General features: G+C 38.1%; 1 protein-coding gene across 2 annotated transcripts in view; it reads left to right on the top strand.

The window, feature by feature from the left end:
• Positions 1-14,283, top strand: part of CHRM2 (cholinergic receptor muscarinic 2) — a 209,338-nt gene that overhangs the window by 60,006 nt on the left and 135,049 nt on the right. For both annotated transcript variants that reach the window (XM_060776817.2, XM_060776818.2), the window contains exon 3: positions 10,689-10,833. The gene's annotated coding sequence lies outside the window, so the exon portion shown is untranslated. The remainder of the gene's footprint in view (positions 1-10,688; positions 10,834-14,283) is intronic.

Below are 14,283 nucleotides of genomic sequence, written 5' to 3'. Positions count from 1 at the left end.
AAGAGGAGGAGATAGACATAGGTAAGGCCACTTTATTGGTAATAATGGGCCTGTTTAGCTGTCATTAGTGAGGAAGACAGCATCTAATGGGCTCTCTGTTAGTTCTCCTTAAAATGGATATTTGAGGTTTTAGAAGTCATTTGCCCAGATTCATCAATGTGGAGTGAACTTAGATGATCTAACTAAACAACTCCTGACATGGGAGGAAATAAAGCTCCTTGAGGTGCTATGTGTTATTACTGCATTGGTTTTATAACCTCAAACAAGTCAAGAGACACCAAGAGGCAGGAATATGGCTTCAGACCAACTAGGTGAGAATGCATAAACAGAATAATGCTTTAACTTCTTTGGACAGTGGGAGTGACCATTCTTATTCATGGTTAAATTCAACAGTTTGATAGACTGCAACTCAGTTTCTTGATTAGCTGCAATCTTCTAGATCAGAGTTGACTCCACACTGCCCCTTGTCCCCATTTTACAGATAATGATGCCCTCATAAAGCTTCTGGTTATTTTGTAAAACAATGTTCAACCTTTGGGCATCTATTGCCTGAAAATAGTGGAGAAAATAACCAAACATACAAAAAACACACATTTCCTTCTCAAAGGCAAATACCTTATTAGAGAGAAAAAGAGAGATGGCAAGAATGATCAAATGCACTTAGAGCCATGGTGATCTACATTTGATAAAATATATAACAGTAAGACTCCTGTATCTTCTGGGAATATGTTCTTGGCCAGACTGCAATTACCTAAAACTGCAGATGTGACTAAATGCTATTCAATTACTTGATTTCTAGTCCCAGCATATAATAGAGTTCCCTTGAGGATGTATATTCCTCTCGCAGAATTTGCTAGATCTTCCAGTATTTCCTTCCTCCAGTGAGTTTAAAATCTACACATCAAAAAAGAAGTTATGGGAGAGCCCAGGCTCTCAATGCAATCCACTATAGTCATAGTTAAGATGTGGCACTCCAAGTTTAGGCCGAAGGATTTAATAATAATAATGCTGCATAAAATCCACATTGAACTGGATTATATGGCAGTGTGGACTCAGATAACCTAGTTCAAAGCAGATATTGTGGATTATTTGCCTTGATATTCTGGGTTATATGGCTGTGTGAAAGGGCTCTAACAGAACTGATCACTTTCAATTAAAAGTAAGCTTAATCAATTTGAACAAATAATACAAAATGGAAGGAATATAAAGGAACATAAACATTTGAAAGGAATAATTAGTAAAGTGTATAAAATAATAATTGAAATAAATGAAGGAAAAATAAAGAATAACATCCTCAATGAGATATGGGAAGAAGATTTAGGGATGAAAATAAATGAAATGGAATGGTTACAATTATAGAGACAAAGACATTTGAAAAATGTATCAATACGGGTTAAAGAACATTACTATAAGTTAATTTGGAAATGATATCTAACAGGGCTGGGTAACCACGGAAAAATTTGTTTCTAAACTCGATTCATTTCCAGGGGGCGCTAGCGTTTCCAAATTCTAAATACTTCCGAAATTTTGAGATTTCAAAATTTCGTTATTTACGAAATTTCGTTAATTTCGAATCGATTCGTTAATGGTGGACGCGATTGCACAATATGCTAAAAAACCCTTCAAATGGGATAGGGGGAACTTCTGAAGCTTCCCTCTCCCTCTGTTGCTGACTGTTGGTGTGATAATTTATTTTTTATCACTGATAAAACAAACAACAACTATAAAACTTGCACCAGACATACGGAAATAATTACGAAACAATTATGAAAAAATTTTGAAACAATTTTGAACCAACTATGAAACAATTATGAAACAATACGAAATAAATTGGAAAAATTGTTTCGATTTTTAATTACTCCTCACACTATTCCTGCATGGCTCAATATCGGATCGTAAGCTAATTTAAATACGAATTAATAACGAATTACGAAATTAACGAACGAAACCGCCCAGTCCTAGTATCTAACACCAAAAAATAGCAAATATAAATTAAAACTATTCAAAAGATTGCTGGAGGGGATGCCAAGAATCGGGAACATATATACATATGTGGTGGCAATGTATATGTAAGTAATTTCTGGGGGAAAGTATTTAGGAAAATAGAAGATATAATGAACATTAAAATAGAAAGAAGTCCTAGTATAGCTTTACTATCATTATATAATAATAAACAGCTGAAAAACGAGGATAAAGATGTGATAACAAACTTATTAACAATAGCAAGACTGCTTATAGTAATGAATTGGATAAGGGGAGTAAATGAACAAATAGAAGAGTGGCATAAGGAATTATGGAAATTGGAAATAAATGATAAGCTGACATGTTAATTAAAAGTTAAAAGAGGGATATGGAAACAAAGTGATTTTGATGATGTATGGAGAAATTTTTTTGAAAAAATATTTCTTTAAAAAAGACGGAAATGTACCTGCACAAGAGGAAATGAAATTTTGGACAGATGATATATAAAAGCAGTGGTTCGGGGAGGAGGGGAACACGGTGGTGAGGGATAGAAAATATGTATAAGCATAAAAATAACAGTAGATGCCAAAAGTTAATGTATGGTAGATTGTATTAAATATTATGTGTCTGCTGTAAAACAAACAATGTATAACAAATGTATTGAATTATGATAAAATATTTTTTTAAAAAAAAAAATGGGGGGGGGGGGGGAGAAAGTGGAAGAGAAATGGACCGGTCTTTTTATTGTTCGGTATGCCTTGCAGAAATGTAGAAAAGCAGGGTATGGTCTCTTGTAAGCAAGGAAAAGATCCATCAGATGATGGAGATACTGTCACAGGAGAAGTAGCAGTTTTGCTGGTGATGTCTTCTCTTCCCTCTATCAATTAGAAAGTCCACAGATAACGGCAACCACCCTTAGCTGGCTACAATCAGGGAATGAAGAGCAATGAGGGGGCAAATATAGTATTTAAAGAATCTTGCTGTTATCAAGATTTTTCTTGACTCTGACTATTGCAGTATGTTGAGATGGCACTGTGAGCATTTGCCACCCACTCTGAAAGATCTTGGCTCTGGCACAAAACTTAGATGTCAAGGTCTGGAAGGTTTTGTTGTGTTTTTCATATGTGTACATTACAAATGAAACTTGTGCACAGTTCTTGATCCCTGGAAGTAAGAAAAAGCTGCTTTTTGTTTTAGAAATTAAGGATTATTTTAATAGGACACAGCGTTAGCAAAACACATTGAGTATGATTTAATTCAAACAGCAGACAAAACAATGGTTATCTGACAATTCACATTTTACTAAATGTGCACCAAAAAACCTTTTTTATATGAAAAGTAAAAGCAGGTCAAAATCTAGCTATCTCATGACATATTTTTTTTATTATGAGCTATACAAGGATGGATCTAATCACCATTTCTCCCTACAGTGACAAAAACATTCAACCTACTTTCTGTGAGAATACCCAATTTTCTTTGTGACTATATATTGGCCACAGTTAAGGCTGTTGCAAGAACCAGAGTTGTATTTTTGTTCCACGGAGCATGATAAATGAGCCACACTAGCTGGACAATTCAGTCCTCTTGCCAAGTAAGTGATAGTGCATTAGCACTTCAGAAATGGGGCTACAAAGTGGAATCCTCGACATGCGAGTGTGGAGAGGAGCAAACCACTGACCACCTGCTGCAATGCACCCTGAGCCCTGCCACATGCACAAGGGAGGACCTTCTTGCGGCAACACCAGAGGCACTCCAAGTGGCCAGATACTGGTCAAAGGACATTTAATCAACTCTCATACTCACAAATTCTGTAATCTGCTTGTTTGCTTTGTTACTGTTAGAAATGTAATATAATTTGACTGGTTGTTCTGACACGACAAATAAAATAAGCACTGTATAGGCCCCTTTTGGATAGCTAAGGCATACCAGACCTTCCACCCTTCCAAGTTTGTTTCTTTGAACAGCTCTCTGAATTCTGGCCTCTTCCTCCTCTTAGTTTTGCCTATATCACTAACAGAATTCCACCTGATATGTTAGATATTGTCCCCCCTCTCTTGTACAAACACAAACACATCTCCATTGGTGGCAATATGGTTTTCTCTGTTTTAAGCCCCTGTAAACACACCAGACCCCATTTGATATTGGAAACTTAGTAAGGTCAGCTGGGGGACTGGCATTGAATCCCAGGTGATGTATGCTATATTTCAGAGAAAAGAATTGGCAAATCCTTGTCTAAAAAAAACCCATGAAACCCACAGTCCCCATAAGTCAAAAAGTAACATGAAGGCACATATAAACACATATATGACATGGAGACTATTTTTTACAATAAGAAAAAAAAGCAGATGAGGCAATTTCAGGCCACCTGACTGTATTCAATGGCCCTGATGCAGAATAAAAATAAAGTTATGTATAGCGACATGCTATATGCCTGACCCCCCAGGCCTTTGTTGTCTATCTAAATGCTGGAGGACCACCTTGAGCAAAAATAACTGGACTCTCTTCTTCTCTCCCTGCCTTCCCTCTGTCTCTGCTGCCAGCAATGACTGTGCTTCTTTGAGGAAAGACATTTGTGTCCTCTTTGCCATAACAAAGTAGCGGCTTCTAATCTGGTTGCATTAAAGGCAGCCATCCGGAAAGGCTCTTCATTTGCCCATCAGTGAAATGCAGATTAAAGCATTGTGATTCTCAGAGGGTGTTCTTGTTCTTTTTCTTTTTATCATCCTTGCTTGTTTGAGGCAACAAATGCCTTTTCTTATGCTGCTTCGTGTCTCTGCTTCATATGGAGTGTGGGAATGGGTATGCCTAGCTGGAATATTTGTGTGGGAGAGACCACGTGTTCCTCTGGAACTGCTTCATGACATTGGCAGCTTTCCTTCTTGACAGCTATATCTTCTCACCTCTGGATCGAAGGGCCTGTCATCTGACAGCAGAAGTCCAGCTCACATTATGGAATTTGAAAGAAAAACAAGCTATTTAAAAAAACACCATCAAACCAAATGCATACAGTCTGTATAATGCACTTCTAGGAGCTGCCTGTTGTCGAGATCTAAGTGTTGGAATAACAACAGCAGGGTTTGAGTTCCGTTTAGCCATGGAAACCCACTGGGTGATCTTTGACCTTATCACATGAACTTCTGGCTCCATCCTAGGACACTTCCAGGATGAATCCAGGAAGGAACCCTTTGAAAGCCTTCATACAACGCAGGGTTACTTCTGTTGGGGCTCCATGCGGGTTCTGTTCTTGAGAACATGGGTGGCTATACCCATGTTCTCATAGCCTACAACAGACCCATTGTGGGGCATAGTTGTGCAGCAATGCTTTCCCCTTGTCATGGAGAAAGCAGCAGTGTGAGGCATTGAATGACTGTTTTCTTCACTGCCCCATGGACTTTCCACACTGCCTGGTGAATGTCCCCACTGACCCAATCTCTCAGCCTTAGAGGAAAGCAGAGCAAAACTCCTTTGAATAAACCTTGCCAATAAAACCCTCTAATAGGGTTTCCACAAGTCAAGGTCAACTTGTAGGCGCTTAACAACAATAAAGATTGAGCACTTCATCTGGAATTCCAACAACTGAAATATAAGCCCTGCCTAATCAAAATTCCCAAATACATGGAACTCTGTAGTAGCATTCAGCAGAATGCAGTTGCAACTCCCTTTTTAGGCTTCTCCCATCAATACAGGAAGGGAAGGAATGGAAGGGCAGGGTATATTTCCGACTCCTACTTGTGTACTACAATAAACCACTGAACAGGGCTTGGGATGCCACCAAAACTTGTAATTACCTCGTTGAGTAAACAAATCTGCCTACTTCCTAATTCTCACATGCAATATGAATGAACTGGCCTTTCCCACAAAATTATTTTGCATTCACTGTGAATGTGAAGGGAGGATCAGTGAAAAACAGTGAAACAAACTAAGAAACGTGTGGTGCTACAAAGGGGAAGCAGATCCAAATAATCAGGCAAATGCTTCTTTCATTAAACACATACAAATACACACGCACGCACACACAGTTACTTGCTTACTCACTTACTTAGGCGATCCCTCATTGTCCAAGTAGGATTGTCTTCCAAGATCGGTGTACTGGCAGTGGGTACATAGGTGACTGTGGAGCCCTATTCTTGATCTGCATGTTCTCCCGCAGTGAGGGCATTGGTTTCCAGGTGGAAGATGGTCCCGGTCAGGGTTGGCTTGATGCACCTTCCTCTTGGAACGTTTCTCTCTTGCTCTCCATTCATGCCTCTTCAAATTCTACAGCACTGCTGGTTACAGCTGACCTCCAGCTGGGACACTTGAGGGCTAAGGGTTCTCAGTGTCTATGCCAAATTTTTTAAGGTTGGCTTTGAATCCATCTTTAAATCTCTTTTTCTGTCTTCCAACATTCCACTTTCCATTCTTGAGTTCGGAGTAGAGCAACTTCTTTGGGAGACGATGGTTGGGCATTCGGACAACGTGGCCGGTCCAGCGGAGTTGATGGCAGAGGAACATCGCTTCAATGCTGGTGGTCTTTGCTTCTTCCAGCACGCTGACATTTGTCCGCCTGTCTTCCCAAGAGATTAGCAGGATTTTTCGGAGGCAATGCTGATGGAATCATTCTAGGAGTTGCATGTGACGTCTGTACATAGTCCACGTCTTGCAGGTGTATAGCAGGGTTCGGAAGGCAATAGCTTTATAAACAAGCACCTTGGTCTCCCTATGGATGTCCTGGTCCTCAAACACTCTGTGCTTCATTCAGAAAAATGCTGCACTCACAGAGCTCAGGCGGTGCTGTATTTCAGTGTGAATGTTGACTTTTGTGTAGAAGTGGCTGCCAAGGTAGTGGAAATGGTCAACATTTTCTAATGTTGCACCATTATGCTTTAGAATTTGAACCCTGTTTTCCTAGTTCAATGCTTATACCTCAAACACACACTCTCTCTGACACACACACTAATTGAAATGACCTCAAGTTTGCCATATATGAATGAATCTGAATGCTTTCAGGCATGGATGCTGTCACTTAAGGGATATATCAGAAGATGTGGAGTGATCTCATGCTTTGTACAAATAGCAAAAATATTGAAAGGGTGGGGAAAACCAACCATGCTAGGTAGTCATGAAATGCGTTTTGGCTATTGCATGTAAATCTAAAACTATGTAAGAAGAGGAGTGATATAGGTATAATGCAAGCATGTATGTATCGCTGATTAAACAATGATCAAGAATCATCCGTGTTACAATTACTTGTTATCTGTTTCATGAATTTCCAGAGATTTGACTGGAAAACAAGCTGGGAATCTGAATAATTCTGGGGCTAAGAGGGTTACTTAACTCTCTTTGAACTAAGATTACTGTCTAGATGATGGACTGAGATAGGCAGGCACTGAAACTGCAAGTGTACTGATAAGATTAATTCCAAGTGAGTAATATTGTGAGTCAATTTAAAAGGTAAATTGACTCACATTAAGTCTAGTTGTGTCCGAGTTCTGGGAGGTGGTGCTCATCTCAATTTCTAAGCCAAAGAGCCACCATTTTCCATACACACCTCCAAGGTCATGTGGCCGGCATGACTGCATGGAGTGCCATTACCTTCCCACCTATTGATCTCACATTTGTATGTTTTTGAACTGCTAGGTTGGCAGAAGCTGGGGCTAACAGCAGGAGCTCACCTTGCTCCCCAGATTTGAACTATTGACGTTCTAATCAGTAAGTTCAGCAGCTCAATGATATAACCCACTGCGGGCTTCAGTGTCAATTTAGTAGGAATATATTTTTTAAAAGAAAGAGTTCCATATTAACAATAGAAGAGACAATTGGAGAGCATCCAAAATAATCAATAAGAAAAAAGGGATACATTTTTAACAACAAATCATCATAATTGTCCAGTTGTTTCCAAATCAAACTTGTGAACTATGCCCATTTCTTTCTTTTTTTAGTTCTCTTCCACCTTTACTTTGCACCTTTGAAAGGTGATACAGAATTAGAACCATTGTGTTTAAATAAAAATAAACTGTGAATGTAAAGAATACTGAACAAGAAGGGAGTCTCGGCAAGCCTTTATTGCCAAAAATTCACTTGCGCAAATTTCCCTCTTTCTCTGAATGAAAAACATTTGCAGAAAACAAGTGTATAAATGCATAAATGCCTTTTTTTAAAATGAAGGTTGCAAAGTGCGAAAAAAATCATAGAAAATACACAAAACCTCTATTGACCTTATCCAGTGCAGTGAACCTTTTTGAAATTATTTCTTCTGGCATGTATGAAATAACAATGAAATAGGTGAAGATATTTATTTTATCAGAGAACCAAGTAATCATGTTTTTGGTTGGATACACAAGGAAGAAATTTCCCAAACAGGTGATAAAAATGTCATCACAGGTCATTTGAGATTGAATTGAAACGCTGTGTTCTTCTCAGAAGCCTAGATGTGATACTCACTAAGTTGGATCAAGAAACTGAAATGGATCGTTGGGAAAGGGTATATATAAGAAAACTGGGTGATTTATATATCATTTTTTTAAAAATCCCCCAACTATTGTGTGTTTGTCTGAGTGTGTGTATGTATATGCATATCTGTGCTAAGTAAATTGAAGAACTGACCTCAGGAGAGAAATATATATGACATTTATGTGATTGCTGCATGAAGGTATGGAGCATAACTTCAGCAGATATATAACTTATGGAGAATGACTTTAGTGGTTGGTAGAGGTTAACTACTTCCACCTGGAGGGAATGGGAGAAAGTAGTAATAAATCCTCTTACTATAACTTGGGTAAGATTCATCAAAAACTTGGAATCAATGAAGGAAAACAGAAGTGCAGCACAGAGATTGCTTTAGATCATTTCACCAGTTTGTATAAACAATGCAAAGGTTCCTGGTGAATGTGAAATATTTTAATAAAGACTGTTTAACATTTTTTTTGGCATACCATCTGAGCTGGAGATGGAATTGCCTTCAAAATTACCCACAACAACCCTTGCCTTTAAGCTATAAAACTCTATGTGGCTTTGCTCCAATGTTCTACTATGCCCTTATATGCGACTTTCACAATTGTTGTTTTGCTAAGTTTCCACAAATAAAATAAAGATGTTTTGTTTATTCTCTCCCTGGATGCAAAGAGTGGACACTGACATCTCTTAATTGTCCCTTGTCAGTTCCAGTCTTGTTCTTCATTTAAGCTGCATGGGAGAGAAGGTGGAATGGATGGAAGGATGTCCTCACCCTCCCAATCAAATTGAGAAAAAATAATTCATTTCCCTGATCCCAGCAGACATCCTAGAAAGTTGATACCGTCTCTTGGGTTTTCATTCTGTTGATATAATTTTCCATAAGAGAAACCATATAAATAAAGGTTTTCCAAGGATCCCAGTTATCAACGGTATGGCTCAGGTCTTGCAGACTCAAGCTATGGTTTTCTTTGATTGATGAATTTATTTCATCAATCCAACTACACAGTCTTCCTCTTTTTCTTATGATTTGATGAATATCATTGTCTTTTCCATTCAGTCATGTTATCTCATGATCCATCCAAAGTATAATAACATCAGTTTAATCATTTTGACTTCTGAGAATCCAAGTGTGGTTTACTTTAAGACCCATTAATTTGTCTCTTGGACATTCTATGATATTTGCAAAACTCTCTTCCAGCACCACATTTCAAATGAGTTAGTTCTAATTTATAAAGAAACTAAAATACTGTGGCATGGATACTTCTGGCTTTGGTTTTTAATGATATTTCTTTGCACTTGAATTTTAATATAAGATTATCCCATTCACACCTGTGGAAAAAATATATGTTGACTTGAACATAATATGTGGTCTTCTATTAGGAAGGCTATTAATCTAAAGATTTAGAAAGTGACACACCAAAATGAGAGCAAGAAGCTTAAAATTGGCTATGGAAGAATGATCTGGCTTCTCCAGAAGTCACAGGGTATTCAATATTAGTGAGATATATTGCATTTTGACATTAAAGCTACTAATTCTACCTAAATGTACTTCAATGGACATATATACAAATGCTCTGTCTTCAAAATTACACACTACTCTTTCTCCCTCTCCATATATTAAAAAATGTTATACACATCTGTTCTCTTCATTTTGGTAGTGTTGAGAAGCCACCATGATCACATCAACACAAAAAGTTGATAATACATGCAACATCCAATTTCAGCATATCCCTAAACTAGAGCCTGGAAACATTTCTTTTTTTATTTCATCTGACAGAATCAGATACTGACTACAAAATTCAGTGGATTGTAGGCCTTAAAAAATAAACTTTTCTGAGTAATGTCCAGAATTCATCTTGTGGATGTATTGGTGTGTGCTTTTGAGTTGTTTCTGACTTTTGGTGACTCTGAGCTGAACCTCGTACAGGGTTTTCTGGGGTTGAGAGTGAGTAACTCATCCAATGTCACCCAGTGAGTTTCTCTGCTGAACAAGAAATTGAATCCTTGTCTCTAGAATCATATTCCAACACATAAACTCAACTTGAAGATCAACAAGGAGCAAATGTATATCAATTCCATAACCAACAAATTATGTTAAAATATCCTTCTTTTGAAACAATGCTCATGCCAGCTAGATTAGAATTAATAAATTAATTACTGAATGATAAGTCAACATTACAGCAAATTCTGTTGATTCAATTAATTGAGTCTAGCTGCGATGAACACAAATGGGCTAGTATTTTAAATTTCTCAGCAACCAAACTTAAGGTACTGTGTTTTCTTTCTTGCAGACCATGATATCCAGGGAACAGAACCCACAAAACAGCAATACACACAAGGTGTGCACCCGTGGTTCATGAGATCAGCTTATGAAGAGTCCAGTGCAGCCACTGAATGTAGCAGTGATAGCTGAATAATCAACTGAAGTCTCCAAAGGTAACATGTTTTTAAGTTCTTTTCTCCTTCTAATTAGACAGGTAGGATGGATAGAGCTGAAATACATTTCCTTGCTCTTGAATATTTTGTGATTTCTGGGAGGTCTGGTTTTATTACGTGGTGTTATCATTTTTAATCGGAGATGGCAGTGAATGCAACTAAGACATCCCAGGGGTACATTCCTGCTTTTAGGAACGCCTCTCTGCAGCCTTCTCAGGGACATTGTTTTTTGTTTTTGTTTTCTTTAGGCCACACTGCTTCAAAAAAGCAATGAAGGTGGGCAGGCATGTAGCCAGGGGGGGGGCTCGGGGGGCTTCAGCCCCCCCCGAAATTTTCATGGTGGTTCGCGAAAAGGCCTTATTGGTGCATTATTTAAACTTATGTTTATTCATATCATGATCTGATCACCATACTCAATATATCCCATGTGCATGGGGGTATTGGGGTAATGATACAAAAGGTTTGCTAGGCTAGACCCTCTTTCACTCAGACTCAGCCCCCCCCCGAAACTCAGCCCCCTCCCGAAACCCCCCCTGAAAAAAAATTTAGCCCCCCCCGAAACGAAATCCTGGCTACGGGCCTGCAGGTGGGGACTTATGGCTATGTTGCAGAGAGAAATTGTTAATAAAGAAAGGAAAAAATCTACCTGGCCTCACTGGAGCCCCATTTATTTGATCTGGGATGCTTTGTTAGCTAATGGGATTTTCTCATCCTATTGCATACCATCAAAGAGGGATATCTCTGCACTGTAGTGTCAAGAACTTATGGTCAAGTTTTTAGTGTGTCATGATTAGAGTATTTATTGCATTGAGAACATGGTTTTGGTCTTCAGGAAAAAGACACAGTTGACCATCTTCTATCCTTTTCGTTCATTATTAAATCATCTACTGATATCGATGGCATGAATATGCTCATATTTCTCATAACCAAGATGTTTTCCTGCTTCAGGTGGAGTAGAAAATTTCCCCTTAATCTTTTCACTTTTTTGAGTACAAGGTGATTTGTATATAAATGTTAGTTTGGCACCTGAGGCAGAATAACTGTAACAAACAGAGAAAACCCATGTTCCTCAAACTTGACAGGGAACCTAACCCATGAGTATGGACTGTTCATAACATGAGATCAATCTGCTCAGTTCTGTTTCTTTTCAAAAAGGGTTCTTTTATTGCTTATTTTGTTACATTGTAGTAAAGTTCTCTGGTGTAAACTATTTTAATGTAAGTACAAAGAACCATTCAGGATGGAATGGGAAAATAATTGGATGGGGAGTTGGGAGGTGAATGTTTAATTCCCCACTCAGACCTGAAATTAATTGGATGTCCTCAGAGCAGCCATCACCTCTCAACGTGATCTATGAGTGCTTCTACACAGTAGAATCAATGCATGTTGATGCTACTTTAACTGTCATGGCTCAATGCTATGGAATCATAGGAGTTGTAATAGTGCTGGGAGACTTCAACATCCATGCTGAGCCTGCCCTTTTGGGAGTGGCTGGGGACTTCATGGCCATCATGACAACCATGGGTCTATCCTAAGTGGTGTCTTCCCCTACCCATGCTGCTGGACACACTTTGAACTTTGTTTTCTCTGCAGGATGGTATGTTGGTGATTGTGATGTGGAGGAACTTGTCACAGTTCTCTTGTCATGGGCTAATCACTACCTGGTCAGGTTTAAATTTGACTCCAAACCTCTGCAGGGGTGGGGAACCGATTAAGGTGGTCCACCCCAAGAGGCGTATGAATCTGGATGGATTCCTGATGTCTCTTGGGGATTTTCCTGTTGCCTTGATAGGCAATGCTGTCAAAGTTCTGGCTGACCTCTGAAATGGAGAAATTACCAGGGTGGACCCTATTACTCCTTAATGTCCCCTCTCACGGTAAAGAGCCAAATCAGTCCTTTGGTTTTTCAAGGAGCTGGCAGCGATGAAGTGAGACAGAGATTAGAGCAATGTTGGTGGGAATAAGAGAGCAGGCCTTCTGATCTCTGGAACTCCTGTCCTGGGAAGCCAGAATGTTGTCCTTCCACAGGCAGGCTAAAACCTTTCTATTGAGATAGGCTTTCAAAGAAAAATATTTTTAAGTTCAATTCAGAGGGTGTTGTGGTTCTAACTTTGAATATGCTTTGAATATGTTTGAATGGTTTTTAACTATGAATTTTAATACTATTTATATTTCATTCTGTTTTAATGTTTACATATTTGTATATTTTAAATTGTGTACTAATGCTTTTAGGTTAAGCTACTTTGAGTCCCCTTCAGGAGAGAAAAAGCAGGGTATTATTATTATTATTATTATTATTATTATTATTATTATTTGGTGAAACACTAGCACTATTTAGTAGAGATGGCTAAAGATCTTGTAAAACTCTAACTCCAACCATTCCATTCAGCTTTTGGCTCATATTGTCTCTTGTGGGCACCAAGGCAATGATGAATGGAGGGGGGGGGGGGTTGTAGCATTCACATGCATCTTTTAAAATGACTAAGAATTAACCTAAGAACTTATAGTATATACTTGAGTATAGCCGACCCGAATATAAGTCAAGGCACCTGATTTTACCACAAAAAACTGGGAAAACTTACTGACTTGAGTATAAGCCAAGGATGGGAGATGCAGCAGCTATGGGTCAGTTTCAAAATAAAAATAGATACCAATAAAATTACATTAATTGAGGCATCAGTAGGTTGACTGTTTATTAATATTTACATAAAACTGTAAGATAAGACTTTCCAACTCTGATTAAACCATTATTCTAACCTTCTTCAATGTACATGTGTTTACATATCTTTCCAATAATAATAGAGAAAAATAATAAATGTAATAATAATAAAAATAATAAAGCTAACCTATAAATGTAATAATAATAATAATAATAATAATAATAATAGAATAAAATAATAAATAACCTTGACTCGAGTATAAGCCGAGGGGAGCTTTTTCAGCCTAAAAAAAGGGCTGAAAAACTAGGCTTATATCAAGTATATACAGTAAATAGTTATAAACCAGGATTCAAATCCCCATTCGGCCATAGAAAAGCACTAGGAGATCTTAGGCAAGCCAAACTGTCTCAGCCTCAGAGGAAGACAAAGACCTCACCCACCCACCCACACAACATACAAGTATTGCAAAGAAAATCCCAAGATAGCTTAATTTATGGTCACTATTTAAAGTACAGAACAACAACATTAATCATAAGGAACAACTTTAGGGAGGCTTGGAACTATAATGGTGAGTAATGATTTTTAAAAATAATTTTCCCAGTGGTTTGTAATAGAAATGTAAATGATAAGATTCCTATATAGAAAATTGTGCATTTTATATCTGCCGCTTAATTACCAATTCTCAAATGGTCTGATTTAAGCAGACAAGACAGGAGGAAAACAAGGTATTGGAGAAGAACAAATTTTGGTCAGAGTTATAAGGTCAACAGTAGCATGCCAATTACAATTC

This window comes from Anolis sagrei, chromosome 5, assembly GCF_037176765.1.
Source record: "Anolis sagrei isolate rAnoSag1 chromosome 5, rAnoSag1.mat, whole genome shotgun sequence".
Classification (NCBI taxonomy): Eukaryota; Metazoa; Chordata; class Lepidosauria; order Squamata; family Dactyloidae; genus Anolis; species Anolis sagrei.
Note: the sequence above shows the minus strand (reverse complement) of the source record. Positions and strands in the feature narration are given on the sequence as shown.